The sequence below is a fragment of the Prionailurus viverrinus genome, chromosome B1 (assembly GCF_022837055.1).
Source record: "Prionailurus viverrinus isolate Anna chromosome B1, UM_Priviv_1.0, whole genome shotgun sequence".
NCBI lineage: Eukaryota > Metazoa > Chordata > Mammalia > Carnivora > Felidae > Prionailurus > Prionailurus viverrinus.
In genome coordinates this window covers 172,161,093-172,183,108 of record NC_062564.1, presented here as the reverse complement: position 1 = coordinate 172,183,108, position 22,016 = coordinate 172,161,093, and the positions used below count along the sequence as shown (strand labels likewise).

The 22,016-nt window shown below is 45.7% G+C and overlaps 1 protein-coding gene across 15 annotated transcripts in view; it reads right to left on the bottom strand.

Moving 5' to 3' along the window:
* APBB2 (amyloid beta precursor protein binding family B member 2) overlaps positions 1-22,016 on the bottom strand; it is a 397,886-nt gene that overhangs the window by 31,645 nt on the left and 344,225 nt on the right. The window contains exon 1 of one of the 15 annotated variants that reach the window (XM_047855470.1): positions 16,088-16,181. The exons of the other annotated variants lie outside the window; for them this stretch is intronic. The gene's annotated coding sequence lies outside the window, so the exon portion shown is untranslated. Of the gene's footprint in view, positions 1-16,087; positions 16,182-22,016 lie in introns of those variants that run through there. 15 annotated transcript variants of the gene reach the window in all.

Genomic DNA, 22,016 nt, shown 5'->3' with positions numbered 1-22,016 from the left:
GGAACAAGAAACCTCCACAGCTATAGTGTTCCTGACAGACTGCAAGCCTACGCTGTTGTGATGGGCCTAGGGCCACGTGGGAATTTGGGAGAAAAAGCACCAGGTGCCACCGGGGGTCACACAGCCAGGCAGGGCCCAAGGTGGCTCTGACACTGCATGAGGCGGAGGGTCAGCCCGCTGCTGGGGCATCTTAGGAACCTTTGCCTACAGAGCCCTCAATGGCTTTCCTGCCACTTCCCACCATCCCCCCTTCTTTCCTCAGAGCCGCCAGTAGCCCTTGGGCTATACAGCTACCTGGCTTCCACGGCTCAGATGGGCTTCTATGCCTCCCCCAGCGACCGGGTACCCTGGTGGTCATGCACCCACCCAGGGCTTTGGCGCGCTCATTTAAAACCACAAAGCTGGTCCAAATGATCTCTGAGGTCCAGTCAGAACACAGCTCCTACTTTTTCCAACAGAGTCTTCCAGATGTCTGAGACATGCTGTCTGACACTCAGCAGCAAGAACCAGTTTTGTCCTTTGCTCCAGCTTGCTCCATTTACAGTGCTGGATGAGGAGCCATTTGCTAAAAGAGGCGCTGTTCCAGTCCCCTGCTCCCCACACATTTATTTTGTGTGGTCATGGGAATCACAGTGTTTCCTTTAAAAACCAGGAAGTGATGCCCTCCGCCCCCGCCACCCAGTATGGTAGAGCAAGTCTTGTGTTAAAAGCCCAGTGTGACAGTGTCATGATGTAGTGATGTCTTACTGGTTTTTTAATAAGTCCCTTTTGTATAAAACAAAAGCAAGAAAGCCCCCAGGAAGTGGAAGGCTTATAGCCGTAGCTATCTGTGCCCCTTCCTTAAACTTGAACAGAAGTGAGCACCTTTCATCTTTTGTTTACGGCGCCCTTGTGTTTCCAACTCTCTACTCCTTTTGCTGTTCTCGTTGGTAATTATTCCCCCAGAGGACCAGCCTCCAGTTCTGCCAGGGAAAAATGTCAGCGCTAAGAATCTTACATGACAGCCTCAAATTTCTTAATGGCAAGGAAAAAGGACAAAAGAATGCTTTTATTGTTCTCAGTTGAACAGCATTTTAATCACCCTGTAGGGGCTTAATCCATCTTTATGGAATGAATGAAGACATGATTCTTTATTCAAATGGGTTCTATTAAAAAAGAGCCAAGACAGAAGTATTCACCCTTTTCCTCCCTCTCTCCCCCACAACCCTCTTACATAAATGGAATTTGCTTCTGTGCTTCTCTCTCCTCAAAAGGAACTTACAAGGCACCTTCCGACCTCTTAGAGGTTAGCCAGGCTAACATTAAAAACCCCCGTCTACAGATGCCCAGAGAGGTGGTACCTAGGATATTTCAGTGATATGAAATCTTATTTGCTTATTGAATCAGCCTGTTCCACTGCAGCAATGCTCCTGGTGAGCCAACATACATATTTTTTCCTAAATAACGACCTGAAATTTGCCTCTCTGCAACTCTGGCCTGTGGGACCGAACTTTGCCTTCTTCTTTTTTTTTTTTTAATTTTTTTTTTAACATTTATTTATTTTTGAGACAGAAAGAGGCACAGCATGAACGGGGGAGGGTCAGAGAGAGGGAGACACAGAATCTGAAACAGGCTCCAGGCTCTGAGCTGTCAGCACAGAGCCCAACGTGGGGCTCGAACTCAAGGACCGTGAGATCATGACCTGAGCCGAAGTCGGACGCTTTTAACTGACTGAGCCACCCAGGCGCCCCCCGAACTTTGCCTTCTGAAGCAGCCCCACACGAGCCGACCCTGTCAGCTAAAGTACAGCCCAGGCTTGTCTGGGAGTGACTTTCTCCCCTCTTTTCTAGGAGATTCCCTTCCATTCAGACTCTCACCAAATCTCTGCTGCTAGCAGTCCTTACCCAGTCTCCACAAAAAGATAACGCCTTCCATGTAATCTGTGTTTGCTCAGGTCAAAAACATGTTTGATGCTGGGAATTTGTGAAGGCTGGCATTCAATTAATGGGAGTTGTCATTATAAATGAGGAAAAAGAAGTCAAAGAAAAAAGCCTCCTTTGAAATCCTGTCTCCTTATCCAAGAGTGATATTTTCATAATTATTTGCATTCATATGAATTATATTAAGACTTGCTGAAATATATAAAGACGCTTTCCTCCCTGCTTATCTTTCTGTAGAATCTTATAAGCCAGAGTTGCTTTAACTGCACAGGACAGGACCCACATGCAAATAAAGACAAATAGCAACAAAGAGATTTGATGCAAACATTACATGTCTAAGCCCTTTATGACCAAGGGCTTTATCCCCACTTTGTGTTACCTGCACAGGGCCCGGAGGGAGGAGGAGTCTTGTTTTCAAGACTGTTTGCACTTCTTTGCCTCAATGCTCTTATTTTCTTTTCTTTCTTTTTTTTTTTTAACGTTTATTTATTTTTGGGACAGAGAGAGACAGAGCATGAACGGGGGAGGGGCAGAGAGAGAGGGAGGCACAGAATCGGAAACAGGCTCCAGGCTCTGAGCCATCAGCCCAGAGCCCGATGCGGGGCTCGAACTCACGGACCGCGAGATCGTGACCTGGCTGAAGTCGGACGCTTAACCGACTGAGCCACCCAGGCGCCCCTCAATGCTCTTATTTTCTGACTGGACTTTGAAAATCTCATTTTGGGGGTGGGAGGAAGGGAGAGGAAGAAAGGGGATGAGAAAGCCATCCTCCTAGATGGCCAATCAGAATGTTACCCACACACGATTTTTTGTTTTTTTAATTTTACCCACTGGCACATCAGCAGGCATCACTAATTTCACAAAGCTCTTGCTCTAGCTTTGTAAACTCAACTTTCTTTCTCCTTCGCAAGCTTAAGCAGATGCTAAGTACAAATACGCGAAGTTCCTGGGATGCCCGTTCAGAGGGCATTCCACTAACTCATCACCTGGGTAAACACACATTGTCCACAGGGAATCCTTCACTAGGCACTTCCGTGAGACATATAAGCTGTGTCAACAGATTTGAAATTCTACCATCTGCAAATAATCAAGGTGGCTTTGGTGGACCAGAATTGGTATTCGTATTCAGAGCTTCCAGAGAGGAGACCTGAATAAATACAGAGGGGGCAGGAGCTAGTGAACACCTTGAAAATATCCTCACCATTGGTTCAGACAGGCCCTCTCATTACTTCAGATGAGGGAGCTCCCATGCCTCATCCTCTGGAAGCTTCCACCACCTCCAGAAGTTACAGCCTCCTCAAAGATAATTAAAGATTCAGTCAAGTTTGCAGATTCTTGTAACCATACTCTCGGGAAGACTGATTCTGGAAGTGTTGCCCACTCAGTCGATGCTGTCTCCCTTCCTCTCCTCACCACTGAGCACTGACGGCTCGGCCCCAACCAGGCGGGAGCTCCCCTGAAATCGACTCCAATGCAAAGAGGCGACTGCCTACATCTCTTCACTTTGCCAAGCAGTAACCACAACCATTCTTTCAAAAAGAGAAATTTCAGAGGCACCTGGGTAGCTCTGTCGGTTAAGCGTCAGACTTCGACTCAAGTCATGATCTTGTGGTGCGTGAGTTCGAGCCCCCTGTCGGCTTGCAGCCCGGAGCCTGCTTCGGATTCTGTGTCTCCCTCTCTCTCTCTGCCCCTCCCCTGCTCACACTCTGTCTCTGTCTCTCCCTTTCTCCAAAAAAATAAACATTAAAAAAAAATTTTTTTTTAAAGAGAAATTTGAAAACTTTCTTCTACCATCAAAAACGGAGCTTTAATTAAGTGATAAAGTGTGGAGCTTAAAGCCCCAGTCAGCCAAATGGGCCGGTTGACACTGAGAGTGCTGGAAACACACCCACACCTGAGGTACAAACACCTGCTTTTCGCTTCAGAGTTTTACCCTTTCCAGAGTTTGTTCATCTAGATGTGGGAAAGGAGAAGAATCCATATACTTTGACTAATAATCGAGATTGAAATGGAGTCAGTCCTTCTGGCCACCAGCCTGCAGTCAAACCTTCCCAATGAAACTCCAGAGAATACGTAATTTAAGCCCTAATATTAATTCTTCAAGAAGCATGACAAGGCTGATACGACATGGGACCCAGCGTTAGTATTTCTCCTCACGTTTACTCCCCAGCATGCGGCTGCGACCCCTCCCAGCCATAACCGAAGTGACCGCGTTCCCGTTACACCTTCATCACTTTTGCCCATCGACTTCCCCAAACAGGGCCAAACGCAACAGAGGGTCGGGGGCCCAGATGCAACTCCATGCTCTGTTCTACGTGAGGACACATAAGAATGATGACGACAGAAGGTTAAACAGAACACAGTTCTGCTTTTCAAAGACAACGACGTCTGTGGGGGTGGCAATATGGCATGAAGAAAGCGAGTGAGCTGTGCCAAACACTTAAAAGACACCACGAAGAGGGAGAAGTGAAAATCGGTTGGTTACCTCTCTCTGAATCCGGGAAGGCATGAGGGAACAGAGCAGAAACAACACGTTAGCATTCACACGGCATCCAGAAAATAAAACAGTCCCGTTAACGGCAACTCCAAGCGCTGACATCCCATCCCTTTTCCCAACTTTGCTGCAACGAATAGCCCTTCGGTGCTTATTTTAGCCGAGCTCTGTCGCACAGAAGTGTGTATTTCGAGCCATGTTACGATGAAGCCAAGAGATGCCAGCTGAGTTTAGAGGCAACATATCAACCGGGGGAGGTAATCAAGCTTAAAATATCACAGTCAAATACAAGAAACTGTTTGCGGTAAACACTGGCAAAGCACTTATCTTCATTTTCCAGCCCCACCTGCTCCCAATAAACAATGTACAGAAACAATGATGTGGATACAGCCTTACCTGTTTTACTAACTTCTGACATTCTATTAATTGAACTACAACATTATAGTCTAGGTACGTTCACTCAAACGCATCATGAGAAGGCAACAGAGCGGGAGTGAGCAGAGACAGCAGAAGGTCAAGGGCAGAGGTGGGATGTGGGAGGGCCGGCAGGGGGAGGAATCATGTGTCAGGGAAGAGAGGACTGGAAGCGGAGAAGGGACGAGAACAAACTTCAGGTTTGGGGCCGAATGCTCAGCTGTCGTGTGCTGCCAGGGTGACCCTAAAGAAGTCACTTAACTTCTTGACCCGAAGAGCCCACCATCCCCTTGGTCTTATCACAGCCAATCTGAAAGGGCCTGAGGACCACAGACTTTCTAGATGGGTCACATGCATGCAGGTAAACACAGAGCAAGCGGACTGAAGAGGCAGGAGGCACCAGATAACCAGAAGGAAGGGGAGAAACTCAACCTTCGCAGAAACCTGCTGTTTCAGGTGCCCCGCGGCCAGGGTCACGGAGCGGCCAGCAGGACCCTGCAGACACGAGAGCTCAAATCATGGTGTGAAACAGCAAGTACGCAGGGCAGTGAACCACAGTCATGAAGCCGAAAGACAGACCTCTGCATCCTGACACAGAACCATGACCGTGACATATTATCTATCAAGTGGGAAATCAAACAAGCAAGCCGTCCAGACTGCAGATACACGGTCTCATACGAAAAACAAGAAAGTTGGAGTGTGTTTTTTAATATCCACATAGTAACATATCTGGAACATCATAACATGCAAATCGTCAACTGTTATCTGGAGGGAGGGCGTTACGGAGCATTTTCTTTAATACATTTGTTTGAATATTCTCCAATAAGCACAAAAAAAAAATAAGTACAAAAGTGACTTTTGTACTACAGATGTGTAAATATCTACTTCACTATTTCAGGGACCCCACTGTAGTCAGTGCACCCCAAAGCACGGGTGACAGTACTGTAACATAGGCGACTGCCACACAGTGACACCCCAACAGCTACCCTTTCTTGAGTTCTGGCTCTGTGTTGCCCAAACAGCAACCCAATGAGGTAAGTTTTACCGTTCTCACTGATAAAAAGGTAAACAAGTTTAGAGAGGTTGAAGAACTTGATGAAGGTCACACGGCGAGTACATGATGAAGTTAGGGTTTGGTGTGGGTCGGCAGGACTCTCTGATCCTAGGCTTCTCACACTGTACCCATGATGGGCACCCCTTCCTCATTCACGGTCCTGTAGAACCACCTCACGGTTTGTCTCCCGAATGGCTCAGAGGGTTACCACGCACAGGTGTTCAAGACAGGAGCAAAGGTTTTGGCAAAGAACCTGGGGCTTTACATGCACAGGGGAACCTCCTTCCTTTTCCTTGGCCTGTGAACTTTTGTTGGGGGGAGAAGGTGGCTGAAAATTCACAAGAGAGGCCCTTTAGGCTGAGTACGTAGACAGAGCTGTGTTCAGACCCCTCCGGTAGCTGTGTTCCCCTGGGTACGTTACTCACCGTCTCTTTTTCCCGGGCTCCCTCTATGTGCCAGGCACACTGTGTTAGGTGGTGCCCCCCCTTCGAAACTGCTTCCTCATCAGTGCAAAGGGGAGAAGGACACGTGGCTCAGGGTAATCATGAGAATTAAATGAAATGAGACGGTGTGGGTACAAGAGTACCCGGCGTGTAACAAAGTGCAATAAACTGCTTCCTTCCAGTTATCTTCACTGAGTCATCTGCCGGTTTCATGTCTCCGCTGGGTCATGCTGGGCAGCAATGGAAGTGAAGTGTCTCCCATTGGAAGGGAAATCACTGGGGACCCTCTCCTCAGATTGGCTGGGCACTGTTTACCACAGGTTGAGGGGAACTCACCTGTTGCTCGTGTCCCTCTGTCAAGGTTAGTCTATGGACGTAATTACAGATCATCACCAAAGGATCCGAAGACCTGGGTTCTAGTCCCACACTGAGCACTAGGTAAGTCTCTTAACCTCTCTGAGTCTCGGTTTCTCATTTCAGATGAGATGGTTTCGTGCTCAGATTTTTTTTTTTTTTTTTAATCAGAAAAGGGTCTGTTAGAAAGCTTGGACTCTTAAAAACAAAAAAAGAATGAGCCACTAGCATTTCCCTGGCTAGCTTTTAATTTTTTACTCTTAATAAAAAGCCTATGCCTACTGTATGGCAAAAGCTTTGCCTGATAATGTTCAATCTAGAGACTTTAGAATACACTCTGTTTCTTTTGGGTATAATTACCATGGAAGCCTTGGGTATTAGATTAGATCAGACCCATTATTAGCAATTCATTTAAGGAAACAGCATCTATATGTAGCCACTGAGTTTTTTTTCCCCTGAAGGTGGAACTTGGAAAAATGATACTGCAAACTCTTACCAAGGTCCATTCTTTTGGGGTTAATAGACACTGCTTGATTTGAGTATGGAAGTAAAAGCCTGCCACAAATAGGGACCTGAGAGCGATCTTTGAAATGTCTTTCAAAAAACGCAGAAGAGTCAAAGCGGCAGCTGCTTCACTGATTTAACACCTTATAAATTTGCCAAGAAGGAAACATCAGCCCAGAGCTGGGCTCCTGCATGAGGAGCATCCTTCCAGGAGGCTAAGTGTAGACTCAGGCACAAGCTGACTCCCTTCTCACTGTACGAGATGCAGTGCGAAGAATTCAACTCCGGGATTAATTCCACACCAGCCACGCACCCAAGGCCGCCTGATCAGTATGCTCTCAGCAGCTACTTCTTGGGAAAATGAACGTGGGAGTAATTGGCAATGTTTTCATTAAAATAAGCCTGAAATAACAGAACTACTTGGCATGTGTAACTGGGCATCCAAATGAATAGGAAATTCCTCAAAATAAACAGCACACCAGAATGACAATTCCTATTCCAGCTTTTGGAGGAGGACGCGCCTATCCCCCAGCACAGCGGCCTACTTCATATGTGACACACACCCTCTACTTTTCACAAACTGAGCACGTAAAGCAAAGACCTGCCAGCGTGCTTCTCGCTCCATTTTTACAGAAGTCTGTTTCATGCTACTATCTGACGCGTCTTTCATCACTGGGGGGTCCTTGGGTGCCTTTCGAGCACCAGCGCAGACCAGCATTGGCCACAGGACAATGAAGCAAAAACTGTGAAACTTTATGAAAACTTTCCTATCAACTCCTGAACCTGGCTGTCTTATTTTTTCTCCCAGCTTCAAGGTTTTTTGTTTTTGTTTTTCTTCCCTCCCTGACATTTATTGGCTGTTTGCCCTTGGTCAAGGCCCTTAGGCTCTTTGTTCTTCAGTTTATTCATCTGTAAAATGGGACTAATAGTGGCACTAACCGCCGAAGAGTGCTGTGAGGGTTATACTCCTTAATCCGCGTAAGGCTCACGGTGTGAGAACATCCAATGTGGACTCGACATGCATACTAAGCAGTGTACTAACCAGGAGGTCTGTGGAGAGGGTCTCCTAACCTGATTTGGATCTTGCAACCTTTTGGAATCTGATGAAAAAATTCCAGAAAGAAATGTGCATGGACCCACAATTTTACGCACAACCTCAGGAGGATGGGGGAGAAGGTTCAATAACCCCTGAAACTCATTTACAGACCCCTTCAAATCCACATCCTGCAGGTAAAAGAGCTCTGAACCGAATTCTGGATTTATGCAAATTTACCATCTGGTGTCTGGAATTTCAGGGAATTCAGCTCCGGGAAGGGCTCTGTCCTTCCCAGGACCAAATGGTGCCAGAAGCACCTGTCTTTGTCGAGTGTGTCTTGGTCTGCCAGCTAGTTTGCTCCCCACCTCCCTCTCCTGCGCCCCAGCACCGTGCAGCCTGTTAGCCTGCAGAACTTGCAGAAGCAGGGAGTCAGAGTTCCAACAGGACTAAGTGTGAGGAAGAGGATCTAAAGTGGTGTAAGGTTATTGAAATTCAAGGCACATTCTTCTAAACAAAGGACTTTCTCATGCCACTGGAGAGAAGACACAATAGTTACCAGTCAGCTTACTAATGAGGGAAAGAGGGATATTTGAGAGCAACAGGAAATGAATTTTTGGTGGCTTTTTCGTTTTTTTTTTTTTTTTTTTTTTTTTTTAAGTCCCTGTTTGAAGACAGCAAGAATTAACAAGGTCTGCTTTCATTTGGGCTGTGCTACAGTAAAACAACAACAAAACAACCTTGCTTCTCTGAGTATCTGTGAAGACAGAACACACGTACACATACAACTTACACTTACTTCTCAAGTGAGAAATAACTCATGCCATGTTACGGTTTCAAGGTTTAAAGTTCAGGGCAAAATCAAAGGGAAGAATTATGTAAATTATACCCAAACTGTGAAACCATGGTCTGGCTTCCTTCCTGAAAGCAGAGGGAGAGAAACAAAGAATACTCAGAAGGCTCCTCTCTGGCTTTGACACAGTAGAGGGAAGAAGACCAGTCTATATTAGGGAAGTGGTTTCCATGTGAGAAGTGTCACAAGGACATAAAGTACCAGGAAGATATAGACAAGACTCCCAGTTAACACCATGGTGAGTCTGTGGGTGAATTCTCTTCCATCGCACGCACCCAGCCGTGGGCAGGGTCTCGTTCGGGTAAGGCGCATTCCTAAATCTGTTTCTAAATTTCCAAGAGGATTTAGGGCTATCACTACACACAGCCAATCCTCCTTTCTTTGCGCACACAGGAGTGCTAGCATAGCTAACACTAAGAGCCAAGACATTTGATCATTTGATTTTTGGAAACTTCCATCTAGATACAAGTACTCTTGATGTTCTGTAAACTCAGTGATACCTCAGCAAAAACAGACATCAACGCTACGATGACTGACTAATAACGAAATCACAACAGCAGCTCCCATTTTATTGAATGTGCTGCCCACCCAGGCTCTGTGCTTGGCACACGTTATCGCCAGGCTACACGGTTAACTCTGTGTGGGAGAACCAAGATTCCAGGACTTTCACTTTCAAACCCCCATCACTAAAGAGTGGTACATCTACAAATGGAACCTGAGGGTCTGCCTGCCAGGTCTCTCCTCCTTTGTTGTGTGGTTCTAGGGCACCAGGCACCCGAGCCTTCCTCCCTCCCAGCTAAGGGGCTCTCCTCAGGACCCCAGCCCTCGATGAAGACAGGTGGTCTCAGCTCTCCGCTCCTATCTCTATCCTATTGGATTTTTGGTTACACCACTGCTGGACCTGGTGACAAAAAGTAAGTGTGCTCTATTTGGTTTAAATGATGTTCCCAGGCAAAGGCTGAGGGTTTCATCCTTTGCACAGCAGCCGATTATCCTGTTGCTGCCCTGCTTATGATCCCCTCCCAAACCCCCTGCCTCACCCATAACCCGCTGGGCTCCAGCCACACTCTGATCCTTCTGTTCTCTCATACACATGCCTTGACCTTCTGCCCTGGATGACTTATGCCCACAGGTCTCCCATGGGAAGGCTCCTCCTTATTGTCACCACTTCCAAAAAACCCTTCCAGGCCACCCAGTCATTGCCAACACCTGCAGCCATCTAACGCTACCCTGCTTGGTCATTGTTCCTCCTTCCACCCCACAAAAAAGTAAAATCTGTGTGAGCAGGAACTTTCCTACTGTGTTCACTCACTACCGTGTAAGTGTTCACTCACCACTGCCCGGCACATTGTGCCACGTAATCAGTAAATGATTTTGAATGAATGAATAGAATGAATGAATAACTAAACAGGGTGAACAAAGAACCCCCCACCTCCTAACTCCTGATCATGTCCGTAAGAACCTAAGGCAATGATCCTGTGAATAACACAGAGTTGGCTGAATTTCTTTTTCCCCTGTTCTGATCATCACAGATGGTACTTTAAAAATGACTTTAGTTCATATTCCGTTTTCATGTCATCTGAAACCACAATGTTAATGAAACATATATCTCATAGGAATGAGCATGGAGGAAAGTTGTGGAAAGATTATCAATCTCTTGTGACTCTATCTGAAAGTGAAACAAATCTATACTTTGATCATCGCCAGCAGAAACCACAATAATGCTTCCAGAGCCCCTAACTAGATTCCTCCTTCAGAACGTTTGTCTAAATGAAAAATGGCTTCTCTGCTCCTGAAGAAATCAATATATAAATTTCCATTGTATATTGATTTCTATCAAGACTTATCAGCTCCTTGGATAATTTTCTTTATATCTGTACTCTAAAAGAAATAAACCTTTGCTTATCACTTAGGGAAAAGACTCCAGACAACACATTTCCATATACACTAAGGCAGAGGACACATGAGGAGCTGGACCACAAAGCATCACAGAACATTCCCGACGAGGCTATCTTGGCAGGAGTTAACTTTTTGACACAATTTGAAAGAATACCCATCTTTCCCATTCAATAAGGTTACTTTTTATATGCGGCTAGTCTCCTTGTTCCAGACTCTTTTTTCTTCTCTGTCGAATATAAGAAATCTTTAAAACCCAAAAACCACAATCTCATCACCGTAGCATTCTATTTTCACTGTCTGAGTGTACCTTTCTTTTATTGTCCATATTTGTTCATATTTGACAAATGCAATAACCGTACCACCTTGAAGAAGCTGAAGTGTGGGCTTGGGGCGTTTGAATAATGGTTTGTCACAGAAGCACCCCAAACAGCCTGACCTTCTCCAGGAATTGTTTGGAGGCTGGTTTTCAGAATACCTCAAAGCTGGCCAAAAGCGACTGAACTTTCTAACTTCTGAAGGACAAGGTCCCTATTTCAGCTGTCACTGTGGGTTCCACTCTGGTCCTTTAAATCAGGGGTGGAAAACTATGGCCCCAGGATCAGAGACCATCCGCCTCCTGTCTGTTCTTATAAAGAGTCAGTGGAACACAGCCACACCCACTCGTTTCCCCTTGTCTACGGCTGTTCTTGCGCTACGATAACAGAACTCGAGTGGCTGAGTTTACCCACAGAGCCCCAAATATTCAGCATCAGGCCTTTTCCAGAAAAAGCGTCCAACCCTGCTTAGATGACAACCTGATCCAGGGGTTGTAACATACAACGTAGACCAACACTGAGATTAGGACCAGCTAAATGATTTGTGAAGCCCAGTGCAAAATGAAAATGGGAGGCTCCTCGTGAAGAGATTAAGAAGTGCAAGATGGTTAGAGCAGAGCATTAACCTGAGCACGCACTAAACCTGTCCAGCAGCCTGAGATGCTGCAGTGATCCTAGTTGCGGGTGACCAAACGCCAAGGCCAGCTAGAAACTATTCTACCCACATGCGGAAATAAGAGTGTTTCCAATCTGTAGCTTCTTCAGAACCAAAAACACTTTTGCTCAACTGAAATCTTACATGTACATCCAACATGCGAATCAGAGTCAATATGGAGCTCTGCCTCAACCATTTCATTTCAAAAAGGTCACGTGCAGGCTATGAGTGGTTTTTTTGGGGGGGGGGGGCGGTGGTAGGGGGATGCAAATCACACCAGACCTCTTGCAAACAGCATTTTCATGTAACCTGCCAAACAGATGCATGCTTTGACGTGACAGAATCAGGCCAAATCAGCCCCGACTGTCAGCTGCTCTCTCTGCAGCTGCTTTCCATCATAATTATTTCAACTGTCATAATTTATTCATCCCCAGACAAGCTTACGTGTTCCAGGGTAACTAGGCCGGGCATCCAGGTCAGAAGGGCTGGCAGCCCCAGTCATTTCTGCCCCCTCCACAAGCCTAAAATTCTGACTGTAGAGGGAATATTTTCCACATCAGTTATTTTTTTGCAAAACCAAACCAAAGTTGATTTCAAAACCAAAGTTAACTGACAAAGACACCATAAGCTTTCAAGTTGATAAATCTGAAGGGGGGGGGGGGGAGGTGCAAAATAATCCCATCAGAAACCAAATACTTCATTTCTATATTTTACAGGTAACAAGGAGATGGCTTTTCTAGCCTCACAGAATGCTCAGTTATTTTCCCACAAAGTTACTCCTTCTGATTTAAGATACATATGGAACAACTTTTGTTTGGGACAAAATATCCAGGTGTCTGGACTCTGAAGAATGTCCCATGTGAAATAAAGAACTTCAAATGCAATTATCAATGGTTTCTTACAAAACTGGAGCAAAGGTAGAGTTAATTCCATATGAATTAAAGCTTAAACCTGTCTTTTTTTCTTACTTTGATCCTTTCTTTCTTTCTTTCTTTCTTTCTTTCTTTCTTTCTTTCAAGAGTGCGCGCGCACGTCGTGCATGTGAGGGACAGAGAGAGAAAGGCAGAGAGAGGGAATCAAACTCAAACCTTCAATCACAGCCAAAAAGCGTCATAAAATCGTGTCCCCACAAACCTCTTCCACCCCAGCACATACCACTGGTCTCCTTGCTTCTGGCTCCAACCATGCTGGCCTCCTCTCTGATTCTGGAACGTGCTGAGCACTTCTCTTCCTCCAAGCTTCCTACTTCCTCCCCACATGCCTGGCTTCTACTCAGCCTTCACATTCAGCTCAAATATCACCTCCTAGGATGGACTGCTTCTTGGTGGTTCTTTTCCCCACTGAACTACTCAGCTGCATTCTCTGTGCCCCTGACCATCTTCCTGGCACTTATAACCTATATTATCTTGCTTCCTAAATTGTTCTTCTGGCTTATCCTCCTGCTTCTTTGGATCTTGTCTGTCTCATTCCATCATGTACCTCACAAGATGCCTGCCACACAGAGGTTCTATATCTGCTGAACAGCAAGTCAATGTATAGATTATAAATATCAAGTACATGTGATGGCCAAAGTTAAACCCTCAAAATAGAAAATGAAGTCTTTTCATCTATACTAATTCATCTGCCCATTCAACATTTCAATTACTTGTGAAGAACATCCTATGCCAGGACCAGAGGAAACCAAAGGTCTAAGAATTTCTCAAAAATATTATATTCTGTGTTTAAAATAGGTGCTTAGAAAAGAACGAGTTACACTACTATTTAATGTATTTTCATGTAACCCGAGGGATTTGTGGAAAACTCTGGAAACCCAGATGAGTAAGAAGTTACAGGTCATCAATATACTCCAACAAAACAAAACAAAACAAAACAAAACAAAACAAAACAAAACAAAAACCATGAAAAGTATAGAGAGAGTAAGTAGGGGTTTTCAAACCGTGTTCTAGGTCCTTAAATCTAGGAGTCATCTCTTCACACTTGGGAGACTGTGGACAGATGGAAAGCTTTGCTCAGTCACTGGTATAGAATGAAGTTCATTTCCCTGAGGGGGTTGTTAAAGATGAAAGCTGTTGAGGTGAGAGCAGGAGATTGCATGACTGATAGACAGTTTTTGAAACACACTGGAAGGACCACATCCAAATTAACAACACCCCTGTTCAAACTCTTTCAGAACTCAGCTTCTGGCCCTCCTTGCAGTCCCAGAAGACCGACTCCAGTGCACGATGACCCACGGTCTGATTAATACCTACACCCTTGGCATGGAGGTGACCTTGGCCCTACTTGTGAACACCTACAGCCCTGGGCTCAGCTGGCCTCCAAGGCAGCAGCCAGCAGCAACATCCTCTTGACTCACCTCAGGGTCATCCATACTACTTCTTAGGTGTGCTCCAGTTCAAAGGATCTAAAACGGATCCTGTGACAATATTATGTGAGCTCTAAGAAAGTAAGGAGGTACTTGGGCAGTTCCCATTTTAATCACTAGGGCCGAGGCCCAGCATATACCAGGTGTTCAGTCAATACTTATTAAATAAATCATCCCCATTGCTCAAAAGCTAGGACCCACTAGAATGATAGAGGAACTCAATGCAGCAGGTGTCAGAGAGGTAGGGTTCCTGACCCACCCAACACATAGCCTGTGCCTTCATGCTGAGCCTCACTTACTGCTGAGCCAAGAACGATGATACCTTCTTCGACAATAAGGGCTGATGCTTTGTGGAAAGTCTTCCCCCATCAGGCTTCTTATTTACACTTCATTTTGGACAACACAGCCACCAACAACTTTTACAAAATTATGGACAAGGGGCACCTGCGTGGCTCAGTTAAGCATCTGACTCTTGATTTCAGCTCAGGTCATGATCTCACGGTTTGTGAGACTGAGCCCCACATCGGGCTCTGCACTGACAGTGTGGAGCCTGCTTGGGATTCTCTCTCTCCCTCTCTCTCTGCCGTCCCCTGTTCACTATCTCTCAAAAATAAATAAAGAAACATTAAAAAAAAAACCCAAATTACGGACAAAATTTTCAAATAGGGATTTAAAGCTGCTTTCTTCATAATATGGTATGCTTCTAAGTCCCTGGGAAAGGCGTCAGGACACCAAATAACTCCTATCACAAAGCAGAGGCAGTGGCAAAGATCTGAACTTTAGGGAGAAAACTTGCAAACTGCTTTTGTGTCAGAGTGAGGATGGAGAAGAAACTGCCCAATGGTCTAAGGAACCCAAAAAACACAATACAAGGAAAGCGGGCATAACCCACCACTCAGGATTCAAGTCAAGCCAGGCTGCAGCTGCAGTTATAAAAAGAAAAAAAAAAAAAAAAAAAAAGACTAATGGGATCGTCTGCTCCTCCGCCTTCTCCCACCCAAGGCAGTAATGAAGATTCACAACCACACATTAATTAGGGAATCAATAGATGTGCCTGGTTACAATACTGGTACAGGGAAACAGATAATGGAGAGAGAGAGAAGGCACAGATTCCCTGAGAATGCGATCAAATCTGTATGCACTATTTACATCATGTTTTTCTTTATATGAAAAACAAAAAACAAAAAACTCCTTTTTCAATGCCAAGAGCAAGGAGGTGATTTTCTACATTTTGGGAATTTGAAACATTTTGTCACATGAAAGTCACACAGATATTCTAAACCATATAACTAAAATTGTTTGTAAATGCAGTCTTTTTACACCAAAGAATATTGCTTTTAATCCCAAAATTGGATTATCAAGATTCTCCTAATAGACAAGAAGACATACATGTGGATTCACCAGAGGGCATGTGAAATGAATACACTCATTTACTCAATCCTAACACTGGCCACAAGAGAAAAGCCCAGAGCAGAGCCTCCAAACGGCTACTGCTGCGCTCGTCAATTGGGATCAAAGCTTCCCGCATCCCACCCCACGCCTCCAATCCACACATTCTTCACCCTTCTCTCCAGCGAGGCAGAAAGGCTCCCCCTTAGCCCTCCAGCTGCCCACGACCAGGCACTTCGCTAAGCGCCGACTCTGGCGAAGGGAGGGTGCAGCCTTTGTCCCGCGAGTCCCCTGGGCCCGCCTCGCTGTCCCCGCGAGCCAGCTCGGGATCGGACCCCGCTCGTTACCTCTGCACGCACCTGCAGACAAAGGCCCGCCGCCCCTTCCCCACGTTTCTCACCTTGGCCTCCCGCGCGGCCCCGGCGCTGGGACGAGGACAGCGGTGACCACAACAGCCAGCCGGCCGTGGCCGCTCGAACCAGCAGCGGCGCGCTCCTTCCGTCTTAAGTTGAAGCCAGTGCCTTCCGCGCCTCCCAGCGTCCGCGCCTCCCAGCGCCGGGCCTGCCCGCGCTCTCCGCCCGCCGCCGCCCGCCGCGGCCGCCCATTGGCTGATGGGGAGGAGCCGCCCCTCCCCCCCCCCCCCCCCCGCCAGGTGTGCCCAGCAGGTGTCCCCCGTAGGGGCTTCCAGCTGCCGGACACCAGGCCCGAGGCAAGCAAGTTGGGGGGGGGGGGCGTGCGGATAGGTAAATACCTTCATCCCCAACGAGCCCACCCGTTCTAGGACGAACATTTCCCATTTTGGACACTCGGGACTTGGGAAGTTCATTCTGATCTCGCTGAACCGCTTTACAAAGTTGACGTCCTGGGCTTGGCTTTCTGGTTCCTAACAGACCCTGCCTGAACCCTGCCGCGGGGAGTCGGGGCGTAGGGGAGCAGGAGGCAGGAGTGGGAGGGGAGGGAGCACCGCAAGCCACAGCCAGAAAGCCTTTTCAATGTCAAGACAAAGCAGGTCCAAACTGTAGCTTGATAAATGAGTGCTGAACTGAGCTTAAAGGTATTTTTCAGATTCCCTGCCAATTTACAGGAAACACTTAACAGCAAGTCATTCACCCCTACACACCTCTCCAATCCCGGCATCTCTTATGGCACTTTTTGTTTACTGCTCCAAGATGACACTGGCATCCCAACGCTATCATCTCTAGTTGAGAATCCGCTCCCCCATACACAGAAGCAGGAAAGTGTCCAGTTGGCTAAGTGACAGCATTTTAAATGAATGCTGGTCAGTCATTGACTAAAACAGAGTTTGAAAGGGAAATCCAAGATCTCTTACTGTCTATATTCCGTGTGTACTCAAAGTACTTCTAATTGATTCTGGGCAAGATGTTTGATTGGACAATTTAACCAAATGAAATAGGCAGGGGACATAAGCCGTGTTTTCTGTTATATTCAAAGTACCATACACTTTTTTTTTTTTTTAAACAGGGAAAGGAATATAATCCACAAAACACACACAAGAAAATCAAGGGAGTGTGTAACTAGCAGTCTTGTCTGGGTTTAGTAAAACACACCACAGGTATACTGGTAATTCTTTTAGTGTTCGTGTTTTAAAAGCAGATTAAACATCTACTCATTTGTTCAACATTTATTAAGCTCTTCCTAAACGCTGGGCTCTGTGCTGACAATTCTATTGTAGGCTTTTCTGGTTATCAGTTGTTTTTCAAGGAGGACATGTTTTAACACATGGCATATCTGAATCTATGACCAATAATTCCTCAGCTATTTAGAAATGCTGTTTACCATGAGCTGCTCTGGCAACCACAACTGTGTGGAACACAGCCTCCACTGGAAGTGGGGATGAGTCTTGGGCTTGGGGTTCAGCAGTCAGAACAGGCATCACCAAATCTGGAGATACGAGCTGATTTCACAGAATCCCACCTGTCACCCCTTCGAGGCTGCCCTTCTTTCCTTACCCATAATTCTAGGGAGTTTGGTTACTTGCCTATAGGAGGGTGGAAACAACAAATGAGAAGCAAAAGAGCTGCCAGATGCCCGAAGGTAACAACACAGTATGACAGCTGAGCGTCCCCTGGCAGAGAAGTCGTGCTTGACAAGTCCTGCCAACTCTACTGGCCACTGTCCTCTCAAACTCATTACCCTCCCTCCAACCCCATTGCCTCCACCCTATTTCCAGCCACCACCATCTCTCGTCTAGATGGTTAGAACAGTCTTCCAACGGTCTCCCTGGTTCCACTCTCACCCCCGACGGGCTACTCTCACAGTTGCCACACGTGTGTCCCTTTAACCAAACAAACAAATCACAAACCTGAGCATCCATGCTCAGACTGTACAACCCTCCAATGGCTTCCCGTTGACTGGAGAGATATAGTCCATAATCATTTCAAGGGTCACTGAGGCCTCCTGCGATCTGGTCCTTATTCTCTCTACAACCGATGCTGCAATCACATTCCCTCCTTCTTCTCTCTGCTCCAGCCTCATGCTCCAGTTTCTGGAACATTCCCAGCTACTTCCCACCTCAGAGGCTTTGCACCGTCTGTTCCCTCCTCTGGAATGCTCTTCACTGCACCGCTCATCTGGCTAATCCCTTTCGTCCTTCATATCTCAGTCCACTTCCTTGGGAAAATCTTCCTAACTGGCAGTTCATACCCCTACCCTCTCCATTCCCCAGCGTCCCAGATATTTTCTTCACAGTCCTCTTCTCCCTCACTTTATGGTGAGTCTTATACACTTACTATAGTGTCTGGTTTTGTTTCTGTGTAGTAAAGAATTCAACCTTGACCCAACAGAGGTCTGGCCTTGTCCCTCAGCTTCTGGAGGTAAGCTCTTAGACCATGGCGTGTCATGCCTATTACTAGTGTTTCTGTCTGCCTGCAGGTCTTGGGTCACACTAGGTAGTCTAACAATGTGGTTTGGGGCAGGGGCTTTGGGTTATTCGGCATCAATTCCACGGGTCATCAACCATGCCTATGTGATGGAGCCTCAATAAAAATTCTGGACACCAAGGCTCAGATGAACTTCCCTGGTCAGCAATACTTTGTGCATACTATCACACACTGATGCTGGAAAAGCTATACTGTCCATGACCCCACAGAGAGAGGACAACCGAGGCTCTCTGGAAATTTCCTGAACTCCGCCCTATGCAACCCTTTCTTTGGCTGATTTAAAAAAAAAAATTTTTTTTTTAATGTTTATTTTTGAGAGAGAGAGAGAGAGGGAGACAGAGCACAAGCAGGGAAGGGGCAGAGAGAGAGAGGGAAACAGAATCTGAAGCAGCTCCAGCGTTTGAGCTGTCAGCACAGAGCCCGACACGGGGCTCGAAGCCACAAACAGTGAGATCGTGACCTGAGCCGAAGTTGGACGCTTAACCGACTGAGCCACCCAGGCGCCCCTTTCCTTGGCTGATTTTAATCTGTAGCTTTTAGGTGTAACAAACCACAACTGTGAGTGTAATAGTTTGTAAGTCTTTCTATTTTTTTTTTTTTCAACGTTTATTTATTTTTGGGACAGAAAGAGACAGAGCATGAACGGGGGAGGGGCAGAGAGAGAGGGAGACACAGAATCGGAAACAGGCTCCAGGCTCTGAGCCATCAGCCCTGAGCCTGACACGGGGCTCGAACTCCCGGACCGCGAGATCATGACCTGGCTGAAGTCGGACGCTTAACCGACTGCACCACCCAGGCGCCCCTGTAAGTCTTTCTAGTTAGTGAACCTAAGAGTGGTCTTGTGGACTGTTCACCATTGTATTTTCAGCATCAAGCACATTTCCTGATACACAGTTAGTACTTAATACAGTTAATAATGATCAAATTTAATCAATTAATTTTTACCTATAGGTACTTTTTTTTTGTTTTAAAGTTTATTATTTATTTTGAGAGAGAGAGAAGTCAGGGAGGGGGGGCACAGAGATGCAGAGAGAGAATCCCAAGCAGGCTCTGCACTGTCAGTGCAGAGCCTGATGTGGGGCTCCATCTCACAAACCATGCAATCATGACCTGAGCCAAAATCAAGAGTGGGACGCTTAACTGACTGAGCCACTCAGGCGTCCCTTCTAAAATGAGCATGTAATGAACATGTAATGCCTTACAATTTAAAGAATAAATTTTCATTTTGTCAACTCTTACTCCTGAGTCAAGGTCCAGATCAAAAGTCAGGTCTTCCATGAAGCCTTTTCCTACTCCCCAGGGCTCATCATTCTTGCCTTTGTGTTTCTGTGGCCCATTGCTCTGCTTTCCTAGCAGTCAGTGGTACTGAAACATTTGTTTCTGTGACGGACTTGTGTTAGATCGATTCTGAATCCCTAGTGTCGGGCGTGGTGCTTACACAGAGCAGGTACACAAAAGGTATTTACAGAATGAAGGGAATTTTTAAAAAAGGGTTTAGTTTATAAAAAGATAGGTTCAGCCATCTACGAAATTCTGATACGTTTTGCAGTTTATTCCCTGAAAAGTAAGGTAGCTGTTACTGCAGTAACTGAGTGTTATCATGGCATACAACTCCATTATTTGCTTTTTAAAAATAAAAGTGTTCCTCGAAATTATTATCCACTTTAAAAACCTGACATGCTTTAAATAAAAGTATGGAAGCAGATCGCCAAACCTTTAAAAGTCATCTGACTCCCTAATTAGAATGAAATATAACAGTTTATTTACATAATACATTAAAAAAATAAAAAAAAACAACTACTAATCTTTCTCTCCTCCATACTAACCTAATTGAAAATTCAACCAGCACACTAATAATCTATGATGTCCCCAAGTAGCATAGAAAAATCAATTTTATTTCCTTCAGACCTGCATTTAAACTGGATAATAACTGCTATAATGAGCAACGGCCATAATCCAATTTCAATTTGTTTGATTAGATGAGTATAAACATTAAACAAGAAAGTCACAGGATTGTCATAACAATGTTCACACTGTTAACTCATTATAGAACAAAGCACTTTCATTTGCTACTAGAAAATATGCTACTAGAAAATATATAAATATGAATTCAAACAATCCTTGAGTACTGTCCACAAAGATCTTTACATTGTCTCACCCAAGATAAAAGCAGCTTTGAACTTGGAGGCCACTAGCAACTCTCCCTGAATTTAGTATAAGGAAAACTCCAAATGATTCCTTAAATATTTGAAGTCATATTTAAACATTCCTTGGGTGGTTCAGTTGGTTAAGCATCCGACTCTTGATTTCAGCTCAAGCCATGATCTCGAGATGGGCTCTGTGCTGACAGTGCAGAGCCTGCTTAGGATTCTCTGTCTCCCTCTCTCTCTCTGCCCCTCCCCTGGTCACTCACGCACTCTCTCTCTCTCTCTCTCTCAAAATTAAATACATAAACATTCCTTTGTTACCACATTGCATAATTACAAAGGATATCAAAGCAGCACCCAGGTCAGTGGTTCTCAAATTATACCGTGCATACTAATCATTAAAATGAAGATGTCAGGGCTCACCCCAAGAGTATGATTCAGTAGGTCTGGGGTGACCCATGCTCTTCTCATATATGTACCTGAAGGACTCAGAGGCAGGTGGCCAGTGGACTACATGCACTGAGAAATTGTTTCCAGAGAAGGGGACTGGAATTGTGTGGAGGAAGGAAGTCAAACAACACAGATAAAAACAATGGACAATGTGATGTTGTGGCTTTTTCTGTGTCCCCCAACTAGACTCTGAGCTCCTGGAAACTCAACCACGCCTTATTTGGTTTTGGTATCTTTGGTGCCCATCTCAGCAGAGAACACTTACTAAATTAATTTCACTGTAGTAAAGTGGCATGCACCCACACTCACACTTGCATGGACATCAGGAAAATGCACCAACAGTACACTTCCGGGGGTCACACACAATCCCAAGAAGGTTATCAATCAAGCAGGTGGGATGTTTGTGCAGGACCTCGACCTCGATCAGTGCCTTTCAGGCTTCCATGTGCAAATGCATCCTCTGGGGATTTGTTAAAATGCCAACACTGATTCAGTAGGTTTGGGGTGGGACCTGCATTTCTTAAAAGCTCCCAGGTGAGGGGCACCTGGGTGGCTCAGTCGGCTAAGTGTCTGACTTTGGCTCAGGTCATGATCTCACTGTTCATGGGTTCGAGCCCCACATCTGGCTCTGTGCTGACAGCTCAGAGCCTAGAGCCCACTTTGGATTCTGTGTCTCCCTCTTTCTCTGCTCCTTCTCCTGCTTGCACTCTGTTTCTCCCTCTTTCAAAAATAAACAAACATTAAAAAATTTCTTTTTAAAAGTTCCCAGGTGATGCTGATGCTCTAGTCCAGAGACTCTATTGTGAGTGGCAAGAAACCAGACGCAAATGAG